This window comes from Ursus arctos, unplaced genomic scaffold (assembly GCF_023065955.2).
Source record: "Ursus arctos isolate Adak ecotype North America unplaced genomic scaffold, UrsArc2.0 scaffold_17, whole genome shotgun sequence".
Taxonomy (NCBI): Eukaryota; Metazoa; Chordata; class Mammalia; order Carnivora; family Ursidae; genus Ursus; species Ursus arctos.
Window position 1 is genome coordinate 46071867 of NW_026622841.1, and position 19175 is coordinate 46091041.

Sequence of the window (19175 nt, forward strand, 5' to 3'; positions counted from 1 at the left end):
GTGCGCGTGTCCAAACTGAAAACCGGAGCTCCAGAGCGTACACTCGAACTAGACTGAAACCGAGAGCTCGGGAGTGCGCGCACGCAACCAGACTGAAAACCGGTGCTCCAGAGCGCACGCGAACCATACTGAAACAGGGAGCTCGGGAGTGCGCGTGGGAACCGGGGGCGGCTGGCGGTGTTAGAAGCACAAAGGACAGAGATGCGCCGGCCCTGGAAGTGAGGGCTGGGACACAGGCTATGGGGCGCACATCCCGAGTCGCTGCAGGGATTTTAGCAGCACTGATAGTAACAGAGTTAAAGTGGCCAAGAGAGCTCAGCGGAGAGCGAACTACGATCTGTCTGTTCTGAGACAGAGGCTAGGATACGGCCACTGCTGCTCTGACTCTCAGAAGAGGCACAGCAAACCGCCAGGGAAAGCTGCCAGAGAACAAAAGCCCGGAAATACTGGCTCACAGTGTGCCAATCCCCATCCCCCTTTGCAGGGGACAGGGCAACTCTACCCAAACAGGGTTTCCTGAATATCAGCGCGGCAGGCCCCTCGCCCAGAAGGCAGGCTGAAAAATCACGACATCCCTAAGGTCCCTATAAAACAAGTGCACACTGCCTGTGTCCTGGTCAATAACTTGGGCTCTGGGCATCCCCACAACCTCTCCTCATCAGAATGATGAGAATTAGAAATCCCCCCCCCCAGGAAAGAAAAGATAATGAGTCTGTGGCCTCTGCCACAGAACTGATGGATATGGATATAACCAAATTGTCAGAAATGGAGTTCAGAGTAACAATGGTCAAGATGATGTGTAGGCTTGAAAAAACTATTAATGAAAATATTAACAAGAATATAGACTCTCTAACGGCAGAAATGAGAGCGAGTCTGGCAGAAATTAAAAATGCTATGAATCAAATGTAGTCTAAACGAGACGCTCTGACAGCCAGGGTAAATGAGGCAGAAGAACGAATTAGTGAATTGGAGGACGGGATGGTAGAAGAGAAAGTTAAAACAGAAACTTGCCTCAAAAAAATCCAATCTCAAGAATGTAGATTACAGGAGATTACTGACTCAATGAAACATTCCAATGTCAGAATCATCAACATCCCCGAGGGGGTGGAGAAAGAGAGAGGTCTAGAAGAGATATCTGAACAAATCGTAGCTGAGAACTTCCCTAATCTGGCAAAGGAAACAAGCATTCATGTCCAGGAAGCAGAGAGGACCCCTCCCAAGGTCAATGACAACAGACCCACACCACGTCACGTCATAGTGAAATTCACAAATACTAGATCCAAGGATACAGTATTGAAAGCGGCCAGGGGGAAGAAAATCCTCATGTACAGAGGGAAAAATATCAGAATAATGTCAGACCTGTCTACAGAGACCTGGCAGGCTAGGAAGGGCTGGCAGGTATTTTCAAAGCTCTATCTGAGAAGAACATGCAGCCAAGGATCCTTTATCAAGCAAGGCTATCATTCAGAATCGATGGAGAGATAAGGACCTTCCAGGATCGGCAGAAACTGAAGGAATTCGTAACCACCAAACCAGCCCTACAGGACATATTAAGGGGCGGTTCTATAAAAATAAAAAGGCCCCAAGAGTGATACAGAACATAAATTTATAATCTATAGAAACAAAGACTTCACAGGAAGCATGACATCATTAAAATCATATCTCTCAATAATCACTCTCAATGTGAATGGCCTAAATGCTCCCATAAAATACCACAGGGTTGCAGATTGGATAAAAAGACATGACCCATCCATTTCCTGTCTGCAGGAGACTCATTTTGAACCTAAAGATACATCCAGACTGAAAGTGAAGGGATGGAAAACCATTTTTCATGCCAATGGACCTCAAAAGAAAGCTGGGGTAGCAATTCTCATATCAGACAGATTAGATTTTAATCTAAAGACCGTAGTGAGAGATACAGAAGGACACTATATTATTCTTAAAGGATGTATCCAACAAGTGGATATGACAACTATAAATATCTATGCCCCCAACAGGGGAGCAGCTAGATACATAAGTCAACTCTTAACCAGAATAAAGAGACATACAGATAATAATACATTAATAGTAGGGGACCTCAACACTCCACTCTCAGCAATAGACAGATGACCTAAGCAGAAAATCAACAAAGAAACAAGAGCTTTGAATGACATACTGGAACAGATGGACCTCATAGATATATACAGAACACTACACCCCAGAGCAACAGAATACTCATTCTTTTCGAATGCACATGGAACTTTTTCCAGAATAGACCATATACTCGGTCACAAAACAGGTCTTAACCAATACCAAAAGACTGAGATTATTCCTTGCATATTCTCAGACCACAATGCTTTGAAACTGGAAGTCAATCACAAGGAAAAATTTGGAAGAAACTCAACCACTTGGAAACTTAGAACCATCCTGCTCAAAAATGATTGGGTAAACTGGGAAATTAAAAATCAGTTTAAACAATTTCTGGAGACCAATGAGAATGAAAACACATCCGTCCAAAACCTGTGGGATACTGCAAAGGCAGCCTAAGGGGAAAATACATAGCCATCCAAGCCTCACTCAAGAGAATAGAAAAATCTAAAATGCAGTTTTTATACTCTCACCTCAAGAAGCTGGAGCTGGAAACAGAAGAACAGGCCTAACCCACGCACAAGAAGGCAAGTGATCAAGATTAGAGCAGAGATCAATGAATTAGAAACCAGGAGCAGAGTAGAGCAGATCAACAGACCTAGAAGCTGGTTCTCTGAAAGAATAAATAAGATCGATAAGCCACTGGCCAGCCTTGTTCAAAAGAATAAAGGACCCAAATTAATAAAATTATGAATAAAAGGGGAGAGATCACAACCAACACCAATGAAATAGGAAGGATCATTAGAAACTTTTATCAACAGCTTTATGCCAATAAATTAAACAACCTGGAAGAAATGGATGCCTTCCTGGAAACCTATAAACTACCAAGACTGAAACAGGAAGAAACTGATTAAACAGACTGATTAATTATGAGGAGATTGAAGCCGTGATCAAAAACCTCCCCCAAAACAAGAGTCCAGGTCCTGACGGATTCCCTGGGGAATTCTACCAAACATTCAAAGAAGAAATAATACCTATTCTCCTGAAGCTATTTCAAAAAATAGAAACAGAAGGAAAACTACCAAACTCATTCTATGAGGCCAATATTACCTTGGTCCCCAAACCAGGCAAAGACCCCATCAAAAAGGAGAATTACAGACCGATTTCCCTAATGAATATGGATGCCAAAATCCTCAATAAGATCCTGGCTAATAGAATCCAACAGTACATTAAAAGGATTATCCATCATGACCAAGTGGGATTCATACCTGGGATGCAAGTGTGGTTCAACATTCCCAAATCGATCAGCGTGATATCATATCAACAAGAAAAGAGTCAAGAACCATATGATCCTCTCAATTGATGCAGAAAAAGCATTTGACAAAATACAGCATCTTTTCCTGATTAAAACCCTTCAGAGTGTAGGGATAGAGGGTACATTCCTCAATTTCATAAAAACCATCTATGAAAAGCCTACAGCGAATATCATTCTCAACGGGGAAAAGCTGGAAGCCTTTCCCTTAAGATCAGGAACTTGACAAGGATGCCCACTCTCGCCATTATTATTCAACATAGTACTTGAAGTCCTTGCAACAGCAATCAGACAACAAAAAGGGATAAAAGGTATCCAAATCAGCAAAGAAGAAGTCAAAATGTCTCTCTTCGCAGATGACATGATACTCTATATGGAAAACCCAAAAGAATCCACTCCCAAACTATTAGAAGTTATAGAGCAATTCAGTAATGTGTCGGGATACAAAATCAAGGCTCAGAAATCAGTTGCATTTCTATACACGAACAATGAGACTGAAGAAAGAGTAATAGGGAATCCATTCCATTTACAATAGCACCAAAAACCATACGTTACCTTGGAATTAACTTAACCAGAGACGTAAAGGATCTATATTCTAGAAACTACAAATCACTCTTGAAAGACATTGAAGAAGACATAAAAAGATGGAAAACTATTCCATGCTCATGGATTGGAAGAATAAACATAGTTAAAATGTCTACGCTACCCAGAGCAATCTACACTTTCAATCTACACTTTCAAAATACCAATGACATTTTTCAAAGAACCGGAACAAACAGCCCTTAAATTTGTGTGGAACCAGAAAAGACCCCAAATCTCCAAGGAATTGTTGAAAAGGAAAAACAAAGCTGGGGGTATCACAATGTCGGATTTCGAGCTGTACTACAAAGCTGTGATCACAAAGACAGCATGGTACTGGCACAAAAACAGACACATAGACCAATGGAACAGAATAGAGAACCCAGAAATGGACCCTCGGCTCTTTGGGCAACTAATCTTTGACAAAGCAGGAAAAAACATCCAGTGGAAAAAAGTCTGTTCAGTAAATGGTGCTGGGAAAATTGGACAGCTATATGCAAAAGAATGAAACTTGACCACTCTCTCACACCATACACAAAGATAAACTCCAAATGATTGAAAGATCTCGATGTGAGACACGAATCCATCAAAATCCTAGAGAAGAACATAGACTGCAACCTCTACAACATCGGCCAAAGCAACTTTTTTCATGACACATCTCCAAAGGCAAGAGAAACAACAGAAAAAATGAACGTGTGGGACTTCATCAAGATAAAAAGCTTCTGCACAAAAAAAAAAAAAAAAAAAGCTTCTGCACAGCCAAGGAAACAGTCAAAAAAAACTAAGAGGCAGCCCACGGAATGGGAGAAGATATTTGCAAATGACACTACAGATAAAAGACTTGTACCCAAAATCTACAAAGAACTTCTCAAACTCAAAACACATGAAACAAATAATCAAATCAATAAATGGGCAGAAGATATGAAAAGACACTTTTCCAATGAAGACATACAAATGGCTAACAGACACATGAAAAAATGTTCAAAATCATTAGCCATCAGGGAAATTCAAATCAAAACCACCTTGAGATACCATCTTACACCAGTGAGAATGGCAAAAATGGACAAGGCAGGAAACAACAAATGTTGGAGAGGATGTGGAGAAAGGGGATCCCTCCTACACTGTTGGTGGGAATACAAGTTGGTACAGCCACTTTGGAAAACAGTGTGGAGGTCCCTTAAAAAGTTAAAAATTGAGCTACCCTATGATCCAGCCATTGCACTACTGGGTATTTACCCCGAAAATACAGACGTAGTGAAGAGAAGGGCCATATGCATCCCAATGTTCATAGCAGCATTGTCCACAATAGCTAAATTGTGGAAGGAGCCGAGATGCCCTTCAACAGATGACTGGATTAAAAAGATGTGGTCCATATATACAGTGGAGTATTACTCAGCTATCAGAAAAAAACGATTACACAACATTTGCAGCAACATGGACGGGACTGAAGGAGATTATGCTAAGTGAAATAAGTCAAGCAGAAAAGACAATTATCATATGGTTTCACTCACTTATGGAATATGAGAAATAGGAAGATTGGTAGGAGAAGGAAGGGAAGAATGAAGGGGGGGTAATCAGAAGTGGGAATGAACCATGAGAGACTGTGGACTCTGGGAAACAAACTGAGGGCTTCAGAGGGGAGGGGGGTGGGGGATTGGGATAGGCTGGTGATGGGTATTAAGGAGGGCACGTATTGCATGGTGCACTGGGTGTTATATGCAACTAATGAATCATCGAGCCTTACATCGGAAACCGGGGATGTACTGTATGGTGACTAATATAACAAAATAAATATTATTAAAAAATAAAATTAAATTAAAATAAAATTCTCTCTCTCTCTGCAGCCCCCCCCCCACGTTCACACCCGTATGCAAGCTCTCTCTTTCTCAAATAATAAAATCTTAATAACAAAAAAACAACCTTTAAGACTAGTCAGATTCTCATAGGCCAGAGCTCGGGATGCAGGTGAGCTCTGAGCTGTGCCTCTTTGGCCCAGACAAAAGGCTGACACAGTCGTGGGAAACCAGAACTCCAGCCAAGGCACATGTGGTGGGTGGGTGCCTGATGGGGGCTAGGCCCAGGTAGTTGGGGTTCCAGAGGGTGGCAGCCATCTGGGGAGAAACTGAGGAATGACAGTCGAAGCAATGCCAGACTAGAAGTGAGAGCCCTCTCCGAAAACTGAGTAGATTCCTAAAAATCGCAAAGAAAAATAGTAACACTTTGATCTGTCACCAGTTAAATAGTAACAAAACAGAAAGACGCTGTAAAGCTTTACCAAGAAATAGAGGCATAAATAAAGGTATGCAGGGCTGACAAGAGGATATATACCACGGGAAGGTTCAATGCACAGGAACCTTCCCCTCGCCACATGGGACAAAGCTCGCCAGAATTATAAACTATGTGCGCATTCGACCATTCATCCATCACGCATCACGCACCCGTAACAAGGTGCTGGAGAATCGAGGATGAAAAGAGCATGGTCCCTGCCTCCAAGAACAATCTGGTGGGGAGACCCATTAAGAGAGAATTATAAAAGTGGAGAGTGGGGGCGCCTGGGTGGCTCAGGCATTGCACGATTGAGCCCCGCATCGGGCTCCCTGCTTGGTGGGGAGCCTGCTTCTCCCTCTCACACTCCCCTTGTGTCCTCTCTCTCGCTGTCTCTGTCAAATAAATAAAATCTTTAAAAAATAAATAAATAAAAGTGGAGAGTGAACCAGTAGGTGTGTTTGAAGTGGGAGCAAGGAGGGGGAGGACCCCAGCTCAGGCCAGGTGGGGCCAAGGAGGAGCAAACCAGGGAAGGCTTCCTGGGTGTCAGCGCTGGGAGGGACCCAGAAGATCACTAATCCAGGGGAGGGGAGGACGCCCCGCCCAGCTGCCCAGGTCACATGCTAGCAAAGCCCCGAGCCTCCAGTCATGGCAGACACTATCTGCTCCTCCCTAAAGGGAAGAGCAAACTCTCGCCTTCTTTGCAGGGAACACAAACAAACAAAGGAGGTTTTAACCTTTCCAACACAAAACACCCCTCCAATTTATCCTTGCTCCCTGCTCAGTCTGAGACATTCTGTTCCTGGATTCTGACAAGTGTCCTTTGAAACTGAAGCGTGGCAAGCATCAGGACAGGTGAGGCTCATTCTGAGGCTGGTCTGTGCCTATTAAATTGGCTCCAAGATTTAACGCCTCATAATCATCAAGAGCCCATTTTCCCAGGTTCATAAAAAACCCAGCAGTCTGGCTTTGGCTTCTGCTTTTAGACTAATAAAAAGCATGGGGGCATAAAGGGACCCAAGGCCCGCCAACATGCTGCCTAAGAAGCCTTGGGTATGTGGTCTTGGAGCCCGGAAACACTGAGCATAAAGCTCGGAGGCATCCCTGCCACCCAACCCTCCAGAGGCCCAGGTGTGGGAGAAAGGGGACAGTCAGCCTGTGTGTGCTCAGACATTCCTTCCAGCACTGAGGCTCTCGGGAGGAACATCACGCCAGATCAAAAAGCCGGCAGGCCCTGCTTACACATTTATTGTGAACATGACATACTAAGCACTCTGTAAAGGCTTCGTTTTTGTTTTTTTTTTTTTAATTTTTTAAAATTTCTTTGAGAAAGAGAGAGAGCGAGCAAGCACGAGCAGGGGGGAGCAGCAGCAGAAGCAGAGGGAGAAGCAGACTCCCCACTGAGCAAGGAGCCTGATGCTGGACTCGATCCTAGGACCCTGGGACCATTACCTGAGCTGAAGGCAGAAGCTTAACCGACTGAGCCACCCAGGCGCCCCTCTGCTAAAGGCTTTATAGACAATTTTGTGTTTATTTCTTACAATGCCCCTGCAAGGTAGGTCCTACTGACTTTTATTTTATAGATGGAGGAACCGAGGTCCCAACATGGTATGTAAGTTGCCCAAGGCCACAGAGCCAGGAGGTGGTAGGTAAGGAATGGGGCAATGTCTATGCAACACAGTCTGAAGTGGCACTTCAAAAAGGGAGATTCATTCTTGCGTCTCACCTTTTCCAGAACTATAGCTCACAACAGGTGCTCTTACAGAAGAACGAAGGGCACTGTCTTCCAGAGGGGAACTGGAAAGGACAGAGGGCTGCTCCGTGATCGCTCCCTCCCACAGGGCTAGCTGACCCACTCAGGGCCACCGCCAAGCCCAGGAAGGAGCCACCTACTTGGGGCCACCTGTGACCGCACAGCGACTGGCTCCAATTAGGGGAAAACCAACAGGATTTCAAAGGAGTCTCCGGAGAGCCTCTGCAGGTCACACACCGCTTCAAGCGCCCTCACCACCTATGTGAGCAACATGTCTGTCCCACAATCCCTGCGAATTCTGATGAGCTCTCCAGAAGTTTGTTTCAAAAGAAGTGAAGCTCTTTCTGTTTCTGCTACCTTTGAAAGGAAGCTCTTTTAGCTTCAAACAACTTCAAAGTTTATTTTCCAATGAGAGCTATTTTGCCAAAAAAATAAAGTTTTACCCAACCAGGGAGGGATGATGGGTTTTTAAAAAATTAATTTTGGAACACAAAGCGGCTTGGTTGTTCGTTGGAGGTCTTTCCTTTGCTCCGTGACTGTGGCTGCTCAGAGCCGCACAGCAGTCAGAGAAGCTAAGACTTCGGCATCAGGGTAAAAGAAAATGGCCCCATGGGCACCTCAGGTCATGATCTCGGGGTCATGGGATCAAGCCCCAGGTCAGGCTCCACAATCAGCACAAAGTCTACTTGTCCCTCTCCCTCTGCTCTTCCCTCCACCCCACCTCTCTCTCATAAATAAAATCTTAAAAGAAAGAAAGGAAGGAAGGAAGGAAGGAAGGAAGGAAGGAAGGAAGGAAGGAAGGAAGGAAGAAAAGAAAAAAGAAAATGGCCCAAGCCAAGCAGACTGCCCATAAATCCACGGCTGGGAAAGCGCCCTGCAAACAGCTGGCCACCAAAGCCCCCGGGGGATGCACCCCCTCTACCGGCGGGGTTAAAAAAAAAAAACAAAACATGGCCACAGGCCCAGGACCACGGCATTTCAGGATGTCCGTGGTTACCAGAAATCCACTGAACCTGAGCTTCCGATCCAGAAGCTGCCTCTCCAGAGGCTGGTGGGGGAGATTGCCCAGGATTTCAAAACCCACCTGAGGTTTCGGGGTGCCACCATTGGCTCCCCTCAGGAGGCCAGTGAGGCACAGCTGGTGGGCTTGAGATCCTAGTCTGGGTGCCATGCGGGCTGCGAGTCACCATCACGCCCAACGACATCCCGTTGGCTCACCGGCTACGGGGAGAGAGGGCTTACGTCGAGGCAGTTTTGATGGTGTTTTGTAGTAAATTCTGTAAAATACTTTGCTTTAATTTGTGACTTTTTTGGGTAAGAAATTGTCTATAATATGTCGCATTTGTACTGAAGTCCATCTATCTTTCCCTCAGGATGACCATGAAAAGCAACTGTTCGCAGGCCTCGGTGACGTGAGAGCATCGCTGCTCAGGAGCCGAGCTGCTAACATGCAGAAGGGATGCGTGATATTTCTTGCTTCTCATGATACATGTTTCCGTATGTTAACGACTTGCTGGGTAGCTATTAACGTACTAGAATTGATAAATGTGTACAGGGTCCTTCTGCAATAAAACTGGTTATGACTTGATCCAAGGGTTGAACAACTGGGGCTGTTAGATCTGACCATCCATCACTGTGCTAGAATGTGGGCTTTTTCAAGGGGGAAGATAACACGTCTTAACCACAGTGTAACTTATAGTTTCCTTAAAAAAAAAAAAAAAAAAAAAGTAAACCTGGCAGCTATAGAACACACTATGTGCATTTATAACGGCTATTTTTATATACTGTAGTATCAACATTTTTAAATTAAATGTTTTACGTTAGGGGCGCCTGGGTGGCACAGCGGTTAAGCGTCTGCCTTCGGCTAAGGGCGTGATCCCGGCGTTATGGGATCGAGCCCCACATCAGGCTCCTCCGCTATGAGCCTGCTTCTTCCTCTCCCACTCCCCCTGCTTGTGTTCCCTCTCTCACTGGCTGTCTCTATCTCTGTCGAATAAATAAATAAAATCTTAAAAAAAAATAAAAAATAAAAAAATAAATGTTTTACGTTAAAAAAAAATTAACTTTGGAACCTTGGATTGGGCCACACAGCAAGCTTTACTCTTGGAACGCGAAGGCTCCATTAACAAAATAACTGTGTTTTCTGACAGACTAGGCAGCTTCTTTGTAAAAGGTCTGACATGACAGGCTTAATGTATTTAACCATCGGACCAGGTCTTTAGGTGACTGGGGCCCAGTGGAGACCTTGCATCATGGGGGCCTGTTGGGGGACTCCTCCAGCACAGACGGGCCCGTGCAAACATGTGCTGTTCTTCTGCCCCACGGAGGGCCTTGTCCTCATCGTGGGAGGCAGTGTGAAGGGAGAGCTCACCTTTGTTCTAAGTCGTGCTTGCTTGCTTGCTTTTTCTTAAAGATTTTTTTATTTGAGAGAGAGAGCGCGCACGTGCACACGAGCATTCGAGCGAGTGGGGGGAGGGGCAGAGGGTGAAAGAGTCTCAAGCAGACTCTATGCTAAGCTGAGCTCAAAGCCCGATGTGGAGTTCGATCCCATGACCTTGAGATCACGACCTGAGCCGAAACCAAGAGTTGGTTGCCCGACGGACTTGGCTACCCAGGTGCCCCCCTATGCGTTGCTTTTTTCTGCCATTAAAATTCTTTTATTGTGATAAAATATGCATAACATAAAATATGCATAACATAAAATTGCCATTTTAATCATTTTTAAGTGCACGATTTAGTGGCATGAAGTACATTCAAACTGTTGCACCATCATTAGCACCATCCATCTCTAGAAATTTTTCATCCCACACTGAAACTCAATGCTCTTATTAAACACTAACTTCCTAGTCCTCCCCACAGGCAACCGCCATCCTATTTTCTGTCTCTGTGATTTTGATTTCTTAGGTACTTCACGTAATTGGAATCATTCGGCATCTATACTTCTGTCTGGCCCATTTCACTTAGCACAACGTCCTCAAAGTTCATCCACGTAGTGCATGTGTCCGAATTCCCTTCCTTTTTAAAGCTCAATAGTGGTATACACCACAATTTGGTTGAGACATTCATCCGTCGATGGATTTGTGGGTTGCTTTGGCTATTGTGAATAATGCTGCAATGAACATGAGTGGGGTTTGAGTTCCAAGCCTGCTTTTTTTCTTTTTTCTTTTTTTTTTTTGCTCTTAAAGGGCAAACTGGTCTCAGTCCCATCAAATGCCTCAGGAGTTGCCCCTGGGTGACCCTCAGGTGTGAAAGGGCAGAGGGAGTCCCAGAAGCTGCCACCGTCTGTCCTGCCCACACAGCCGCGGGTGTCACCCAGAGAGCTGCCAGCTCAGCTCTACGGTGTTTATGAGAAACTGCCTATTGCTTCTAAGCGTGGGAATGGACGGAACGGCACAAGCCCTTGCACGCCCGGCATCCTTCCGCGCCCCCAGACACACCCTTCCCTCCGATGAGGCAAAGCTCCCTGCTGAGCTCTCCCCGGGCATACCTTGGGCTTTAGTGGCTCTGGTTTGGAATGGCCCCTTCCCTCCTCCCTCCTGCCCGCCCCTCTCTGCAGAGCCCCTCCTTGCTCCCAGGCATGGCTCGGTCACTGCAGCGTCCTGGCAGATCTTCTGGTCCAGCTCTCCTAAGTGATTCACAGGTCCCTAAGTCCAGGACTAACGCACCTTCCGTGCACAATAACTACCTATTAAATCACTGAACAAAGTAACCAGCACCTCAAAACCCCCCAAAACAATCAGCACCAAATTAACACTATGAGAACAAACAACGACAGACAGAATCTAAACCAATATGATTTCCATTCGGACGGACGGCACCTTTGCTGGCCTTTTAAGGGCTAGTATTTTGAAAGAACTAATAAAACTGCAGAAAGGGAGGCATCTGGTAAATAAAACAGACCCTGAATCTCCAAACAGCTCTTGAAACAACTGGCCTGCTGCTGGCCTGAGGACTCGCAGTGGGGGTGTCGTGGGGACGGTCCCAGGCGCACACAGGTTTCCAGCCATGTGAGAGGAAACATCCCCAAGTCTCCCAAAGAAGTCTGGAAAGTTTTCATTTTTTTAAGTGGGGGAAAAAAAAAAAAAAGACGTGGAATTGAAATTACCATTAAGCAAACATACAAATATTAAAAGCATACTCCCAGGAGATTAGGGAAAATAATTTCCGCTGATAGTGATCTTGAGATTAGTTTTATGGAGTGACTCGAGCACCAGGCAGTGAATGAGCGGTCTGGTTTCTATTTCCAGCTTCTCCCAGCCTGGTTAAGTCATTCGGACCTAACTTCTCCTTGTTTTTTTTCTACTGCAAAATGAGGGGAATACCACCCTTGCTCCTCCATTAAGATCTTCAGCAAAGAACTCATACTCGACACAGAAGCCGCAGGACACCTGACTCTGGCAGGGGCGCCAGGGAGAGAACCCACTACGTTTCTGAGAATGGACTGCTACACAGGCAGTGACGGTCACATGCAGGGTGTGATTTCATGACAAGGGAGGGTGCTTGCAATGTCTTACTCAGTGACAAAAGGCAACTTACAGAACAGTGGGTACAGTTTTGGCCCCGGTATTTAAAAAGAGAGAATATATGGGGTTCCTGGGTGGCTCAGTCGTTAAGCGTCTGCCTTCAGCTCAGGGCATGATCCCAGAGTCCTGGGATCGAGCCCCACATCAGGCTCCTCTGCTGGGAGCCTGCTTCTTCCTCTCCCACTCCCCCGGCTTGTGTTCCCTCTCTCACTGGCTGTCTCTCTCTCTGTCAGATAAATAAATAAAATCTTAAAAAAAAATTAAAATTAAAAAAAAGATAAGAGAGAATATACACATATACCATAACAGGTAATAATGGGTCCGTGTGTGGGCGTGTCCTACCCTAAAACATTAACTGGTCATCTCCGGGTGATAGGTTTATGGGTAATATGAATTTCTGCTTCTTCTAAATGTCTCACACAGGTATTCTTATCAGAAAAAAAAACAAAACAAAACATAGTTTTGGGAAATGATGTATCAATGTTATTTAGAGAGATATAAATATGTACTGTTACGGTATTCTGGGTAGTATTAAGGTATCGATTGGTTCCATTACTGAAAAAAACAGGGGGAACGGGCAAGAAATAAAATAGAAGGTTGATAAGATAGCCCATTACGATTCTTAGCCAGTTGCTTGCACACACATGAAAAAAAAATCCCTAGAATTGCTTCTTTCCAGTAGACAGGAAATCAGTCATTTCCCTTGAAATGTGAACTTTCATGCACCAAGTTTGATGAGGAATCATTGCATTCAAACCCACCTTCCCCTTCCCTTTGTAAATCACCCCTTATGAGAGATTGCTTCTAGATGGGTGGGGGGAAAACAAAGCAAAATCTTTTTTTTTTTTTTAAAGATTTTATTTATTTGACAGAGACAGAGACAGCCAGCGAGAGAGGGAACACAAGCAGGGGGAGTGGGACAGGAAGAAGCAGGCTCATAGCGGAGGAGCCTGATATGGGGCTCGATCCCATAACGCCGGGATCATGCCCTGAGCCGAAGGCAGACGCTTAACCGCTGTGCCACCCAGGCGCCCCGACAAAGCAAAATCTTGAGTGTGATTTATACCCACATTCATAGCAGTATTCACAATAGCCTAAAAGTAGAAACAACCTGAATGTCCATCAATGGATGAATAAGCAAAATGTGGAATATACACACAATGGAATATTATTCAGTTTTAAAAAGGAAGGAGATTCTAACACATGCACAACATGGATGGACGTTATGCTGAATGAAATAAGCCAGTTATCGAAGGCACCTTTTATAGCGGGGCCTGGGTGGCTCAGTCCGTTAAGCATCCGACTCTTGATTTCGGCTCAGGTCATCATCTCAGGATCATGAGATTCTCTCTTTCCCTTGCCCTCTGCCCCTCTAACCACTCTCACTAACTTTAAAAAAAAAAAAAAAAAAAGCAAATACAGTATGATTCCACTTATACGGGACACCCAGAACAGGCAAATTCCGGAACAGAAAACAGAATCGTGGTTTTCGGGGGCTGGGGAGAAGGGGTAATGAAGAGTTATTATTTAATGGGTACAGAGTTAGAGTCTCGCAAGATGCAAAGAGTTCTGGTGATGGACCACAAAACAACGTGAATGTACTTAGTATCACTGACCTGTACGCCTACAAACGGCGAAGACGGCAAATTCTGTTATGTAAAGCTTAGGCATGTGGGTTTACACTCCCTGTTCAGTTCGTTTCCAGATACAGGGCGCAATTTCTGACGCACAGAAACCTATCTTTTCCCGACATCACATCCGTCCTTCAGCAGAGGCTGGCCTGTAGTTAAATCTAACACGGGAAAAGAATCTCATTCCCGCTTCTGCAACTGGCCACTCAGGTAGAGAGGCTTAAAAAAATACACCGGAAAACACGCAGCCCGCATGGGGCCCACACACTGGCCCACGCTGCCAGCTGATGTGGGGGCCCGGGAGGTCAGGCTGCACACTCGCCCCAGGCCATCGTGATGACGACACTGGCCTATGTCAACCTGGCGGGTGGGGGGCCTGGCCAACAACAACACAGTCATGGGCTAACGGGAGACAGCCTCACCCTAACTTGCAGGGTGAAATGAAGCGTTCATATCCGAGTTCATCTTCGTATCTAGAGCTGAAAGAGCCTTTAGATGCTTCCAGGGAGAGTGGCGCTCGAGACGACAGAATGTTTCTGAAATAATTCTACTTCCTTATCATGATGGTCCCTCCAAAACAGTGCGATGAAAGACACCTCCCCCCCAACCCCCCGGGGCTGCAGAGCCCCGAGGGCAGCACGCATACCAGATAAGAAACCAGACTCCATACCCTGGCTGGCCGTCTGGGCTCAAATGCCAGCTCCGGAACTTCTCAGCCCTGGGATCTTAGATCACTCTGACATCTCACTCTGTACCACCTCCCTGGGTGAGTTCACCCTCTCTACCCCTCTCCCTTGGCCTTGAACACCTGCTGATGATGCCAAAATCTGTTTGACCAACCTGCCTCCCTTTGGAGCTCCAGGACCCTGTGTGCCCATCTGCCTTCCTTAAACCCCCACGTGGCATTCTCACGGGCAGCTCAGACTTCCTGCACCAAAGTCAACTTTTTCCTCCTTCCCCATTAAACCAGTCCCCCTTGATCTGCCCCACCTCAGTTTCTGGTACCAAGAAGCCAAGTCACAAACCCAGGACTCATCTTTGACTCCCCTCCCCAACACGTCCACATTCAGCAGCAATAAGTACTGCCCAGTATATTTCTGAAATAAAAAACCCCGATTCCCCAGCCTGATTATGGCCTGTCTCCTCATTTCCTGGGTAGCCAATGCGAACTAACCAGACCTTGCTGCTCTGGGCTTCAAATCCACTGAGTGTCTCCCACTGCACTAAGAAGAAACTATAGACCCTTTAAGGAAACCCACAAGACACAAAAAGTCTAGTCCATCTCTCCCCTCTGACCCCATAATTCTCAGCCACACTGGCCTTCTTTCATTTCTTCCCCCAAATGGGATCTCGGAACATGTCATTATTCCCTCTGCTGTCCTTAACTCTTTCCCACACACTCGTCACATTCTGGTGGCTTCTCTTCCAGTTGGTGAAGACACCTCCTTCAAGAAGCCTTCCTTGACTCCAGCCAATGGAAGCTGTTCTCTCTCCTCCATTAATCTCTTCCACAGCCCACATTCTCTTCTTCCAGGGCACTTATCACATCTTATACCCATATTTGTACTTACTTACTTACTTCTCTTAATTGTCTGCATCCTGTCCAGAACACTCAGTTCCCTGAGGGTGAGAACCAATGACATTTTGTTCAACCCCCTATGCCCAGCGCCCAGCAAATACGTTTACTCAACAGACATTTCCTGAAAGAATGAGCCTAAGGAAAACAAATGTCAGGTACATGCCTCTTTTATGCTAAGTGTCTGGAAGGACATCACGACATTAAACAGCTGGCTTCTAGCTAACAATATCTTGCTTAAAAAGAATGTAACACACCCAGCAATCATTAGAGGTGATTATCTAGATTATAAAAATTTGCTTGCAAAGGATTTATCACAATTATTTTTTGAGTCTTCTTGATACTTTACATACGTATGTGGTTCTTTCTTCGCATTAAATGAAAAAAAAAAAAGCAATTCACAAACACGTAAAGCATGATACCACTCACAAAATCAGCGTACACATATGCAGGCACCAGCCCGCGCACACGTCCTTGAACTCTGTGAGAGCGGGGTCTGTGTCCACTCCTGTGTCCGCTCTAGTCCCTGTCGCAGAGCTCAGGCCCGACAAACAGGGCACGGAGAGGGGAAGAAAGATGGAACCCCACCCCAGGAGTCCCACCGAAGTGCCAGCAGTAATGGGATGACAGGTGGTTGGACTCAGGCCCTGTCACTCATTCTGAACACGTAAATCATTTAGATACAACTCTTCTCAACACGGATTCCCAAAAAGCATCAGTAAAGTGTTTCATCAGGAAGTGGGAAGGCGAAACGTAACAGATAAAGTGAGAGGTGGTTTGGGGTTGGTTTTTTCCCCATTTTGCAAAGCAAAATTTTCATCGCAGTCCACACGGGCCCGTCGGTGTTGAGAAGCGCCCTTCACCGGGCTGGCTGGCTCGGTTAGTAGCGCACGCAACTCTTGATCTCAGGGTTGGGGGTTCCAGCAGTGTACAGATGACTTAAAAATAAAATCTTTTAAAAAAGAAGGAGGGGCCTTCACCGACAAGGGCGTCTCGGGATGAAGACCCGACAGGACACAGGGCCCCTGCAAAGGATGTCTGGGGACCATCTGGGGGAATGCCCGGGACCACCTCCCCGCCAACACCAGGCCCTCTGCTGACGGCAGCCAACAGATGGGCGGAGGTCCCTCCAGGAAGGGCCAGCTGGACAGCCGGGCTGGACAGACGGGCCACGGCCGCAGCACTCAGGACAGCACACAGCAGCGTGGCGTCCCCTGCGCTGCGCCGCGCCCGGGCCGAGGGCTTGCAAGAGAAAACTGCAAGATGACTTTGCCCGTGTCTTTCCCCATGTCTCATTCAAGACTAGTAATCCATCACCAAAACACCTCTTTAAAAATCAACGCATCTGGGGCGCCTGAGTGGCTCAGTCGTTGAGCGTCTGCCTTCGGCTCAGGGCATGATCCCAGAGTCCCGGGATCGAGCCCCACATCAGGCTCGTCTGCTGGGAGCCTGCTTCTTCCTCTCCCACTCCCCCGGCTTGTGTTCCCTCTCTCGCTGGCTGTCTCTCTGTCAAATAAATAGAATCTTTAAAAAAATAAAATAAAAATCAACGCATCTTTTTGAATTGGGAGAATTGCTTGGGAGATCTTCTCTTATTTAGGCAATTTCAAAGGAGCCACAGATAAGAATTACCTTACAATTCTCCAGAGACACGAAAGCGTCCCACCTGCCCTGTGAAGCTATTTAAACTTCACAATGAGTTTAAAAAAAAAAAAAAAAAAGTTAAACCGATAATTTTCTCTATACAGATCTTTCAACGAAATGAAAAAAAAATCAAATTCTTTCGAGAAAAATATAAAGAACCTCTGTAACACAGCAGACTAATTTTAGTCTCGCTAGGAGCAACCACCTTTTGTCTGTGCATGTGTTTTAATTATTTATTTTTGAACTTAAACAGATGTCTTTTATAAACTCACACAGCCAGGATCATCTGACTGGAATCTATTCAGCAGTGTTATCTCTCACCGTTGCCTCAGGCTGAGCAAACACAGACTCTGAAGAAAGAATCACTTGTTCACTGATAAAAAAGTGTGTACAGTAGAGGAAAGCAGTCTAAGGGAAAAGGTCTACTTAAAACCTGTCACGAAACACTTGCAGATAGGAAAGGTGCCCTTTTCTCTTAATAGGAGTTTTCAAACAAGAGGACTCCATATTATAGTATGAGCTTGTATCGTGAATGCGAGCAGGTAAAAGTTTACTATTAGATAGTAGGACAAATATGACCTCAGGTCTGCAATTTTTTTAAGCAAATAACAGAAAGGCCCCCCTCAAACTCCCTCCAGGGCTGCAAAGTTCCAAACCCTATTTCCACAGAGCAAACAGGAATCTCCTACGTGGCTCTCACAGTCTACGGCCCTACGCCCCTGCTCCTGACAGAAGCACCCCCTGGAAAAGATGAATTTTGTGAGACCTGGGTCCATGGCGGGGGGGGGGGGGGGGGATGGAGAAATGCAGAAAGTAACTTGACTGCCCCAGACTGGGGCTTCCAGGGGCACCTGGATGGCTCAGTTGTTAAGCATCTGCCTTCGGCTCAGGTCATGATCCCAGGGTCCAGGGATCAAGCCCAGCGTGGGCTCCCTGCTCAGTGAGAAGCCTGCTTCTCCCTTTCCCACTCCTCCTGCTTGTGTTCCCTCTCTCATTGTGTCTCTGTCAAATAAAATCTTTAAAAAAAAAAAAAAATTGGGGCTTCCAGGGAAAAAAGAATCAGTTTTTCCAAATGACTACCATACCATTTAATTGTACAGATGTGGAAATAACGCTACGTCCTTTGCAATTATCTTCTGCTGGTGACAGAAAAGGTGCCAAGGAAATGGGCTGGTGGCCTGATGTCTGTTTAGAAAGGTATAGATCCAATGGGTCCGGGGATGGCTTCCGTGTGGGGACCCTCCACACGATGTGGCGTCTCCATGCGTGTGAGGCACACAACTGCTTTTTGCTGACATCTCTGCTAGATGCTGAGTAGCAGAAGGACGGAGAGAAAAACTCAGGCAGTTTTAAATCCACTTTAGTAGCTGTAAAGATGGAGATTTTAGGGTGACACGGAAATGTGCTCTTTATATGCCTTAATCATGCTCGGCCTTGGGACATCTCATGTTCTTGTCTTCTCTTACTTGAATGTTCACGGGCAGGGACGATTAAACCCAGCAGGTGCCCACTAATATTTGCTCATCTGATTAGCTGTCCACTCACCAAAAATGACACAGACTTGACAAAAGTCTGTTTACTTTGCTGACTGCTGACAGTCACATTGGATAAATAAAGCACTAAAACAGATTTTCCAGGTCTGAACTATGTCACCGAAATGGATCAAAAGGACTGGAAAATTGCAAAATCTCCTCTTGGCTCTGGGCCGTGCAATTACAACCATACGTTACCATTTGCCTAATTTCTAGAGTCATCGTTGACAGACTCGACACGAATTTCCTGAGTCCCTATCCTGCTAACCGATAATCACAGCGAACACACGGAC

General features: G+C 45.7%; 1 protein-coding gene and 1 pseudogene across 1 annotated transcript in view; one reads left to right on the forward strand and one right to left on the reverse strand.

The window, feature by feature from the left end:
* Positions 1-19175, reverse strand: part of CABLES1 (Cdk5 and Abl enzyme substrate 1) — a 120768-nt gene that overhangs the window by 81409 nt on the left and 20184 nt on the right. The window lies entirely within an intron of this gene.
* On the forward strand, positions 8801-9354 carry LOC123000868 (histone H3.3A-like; annotated as a pseudogene).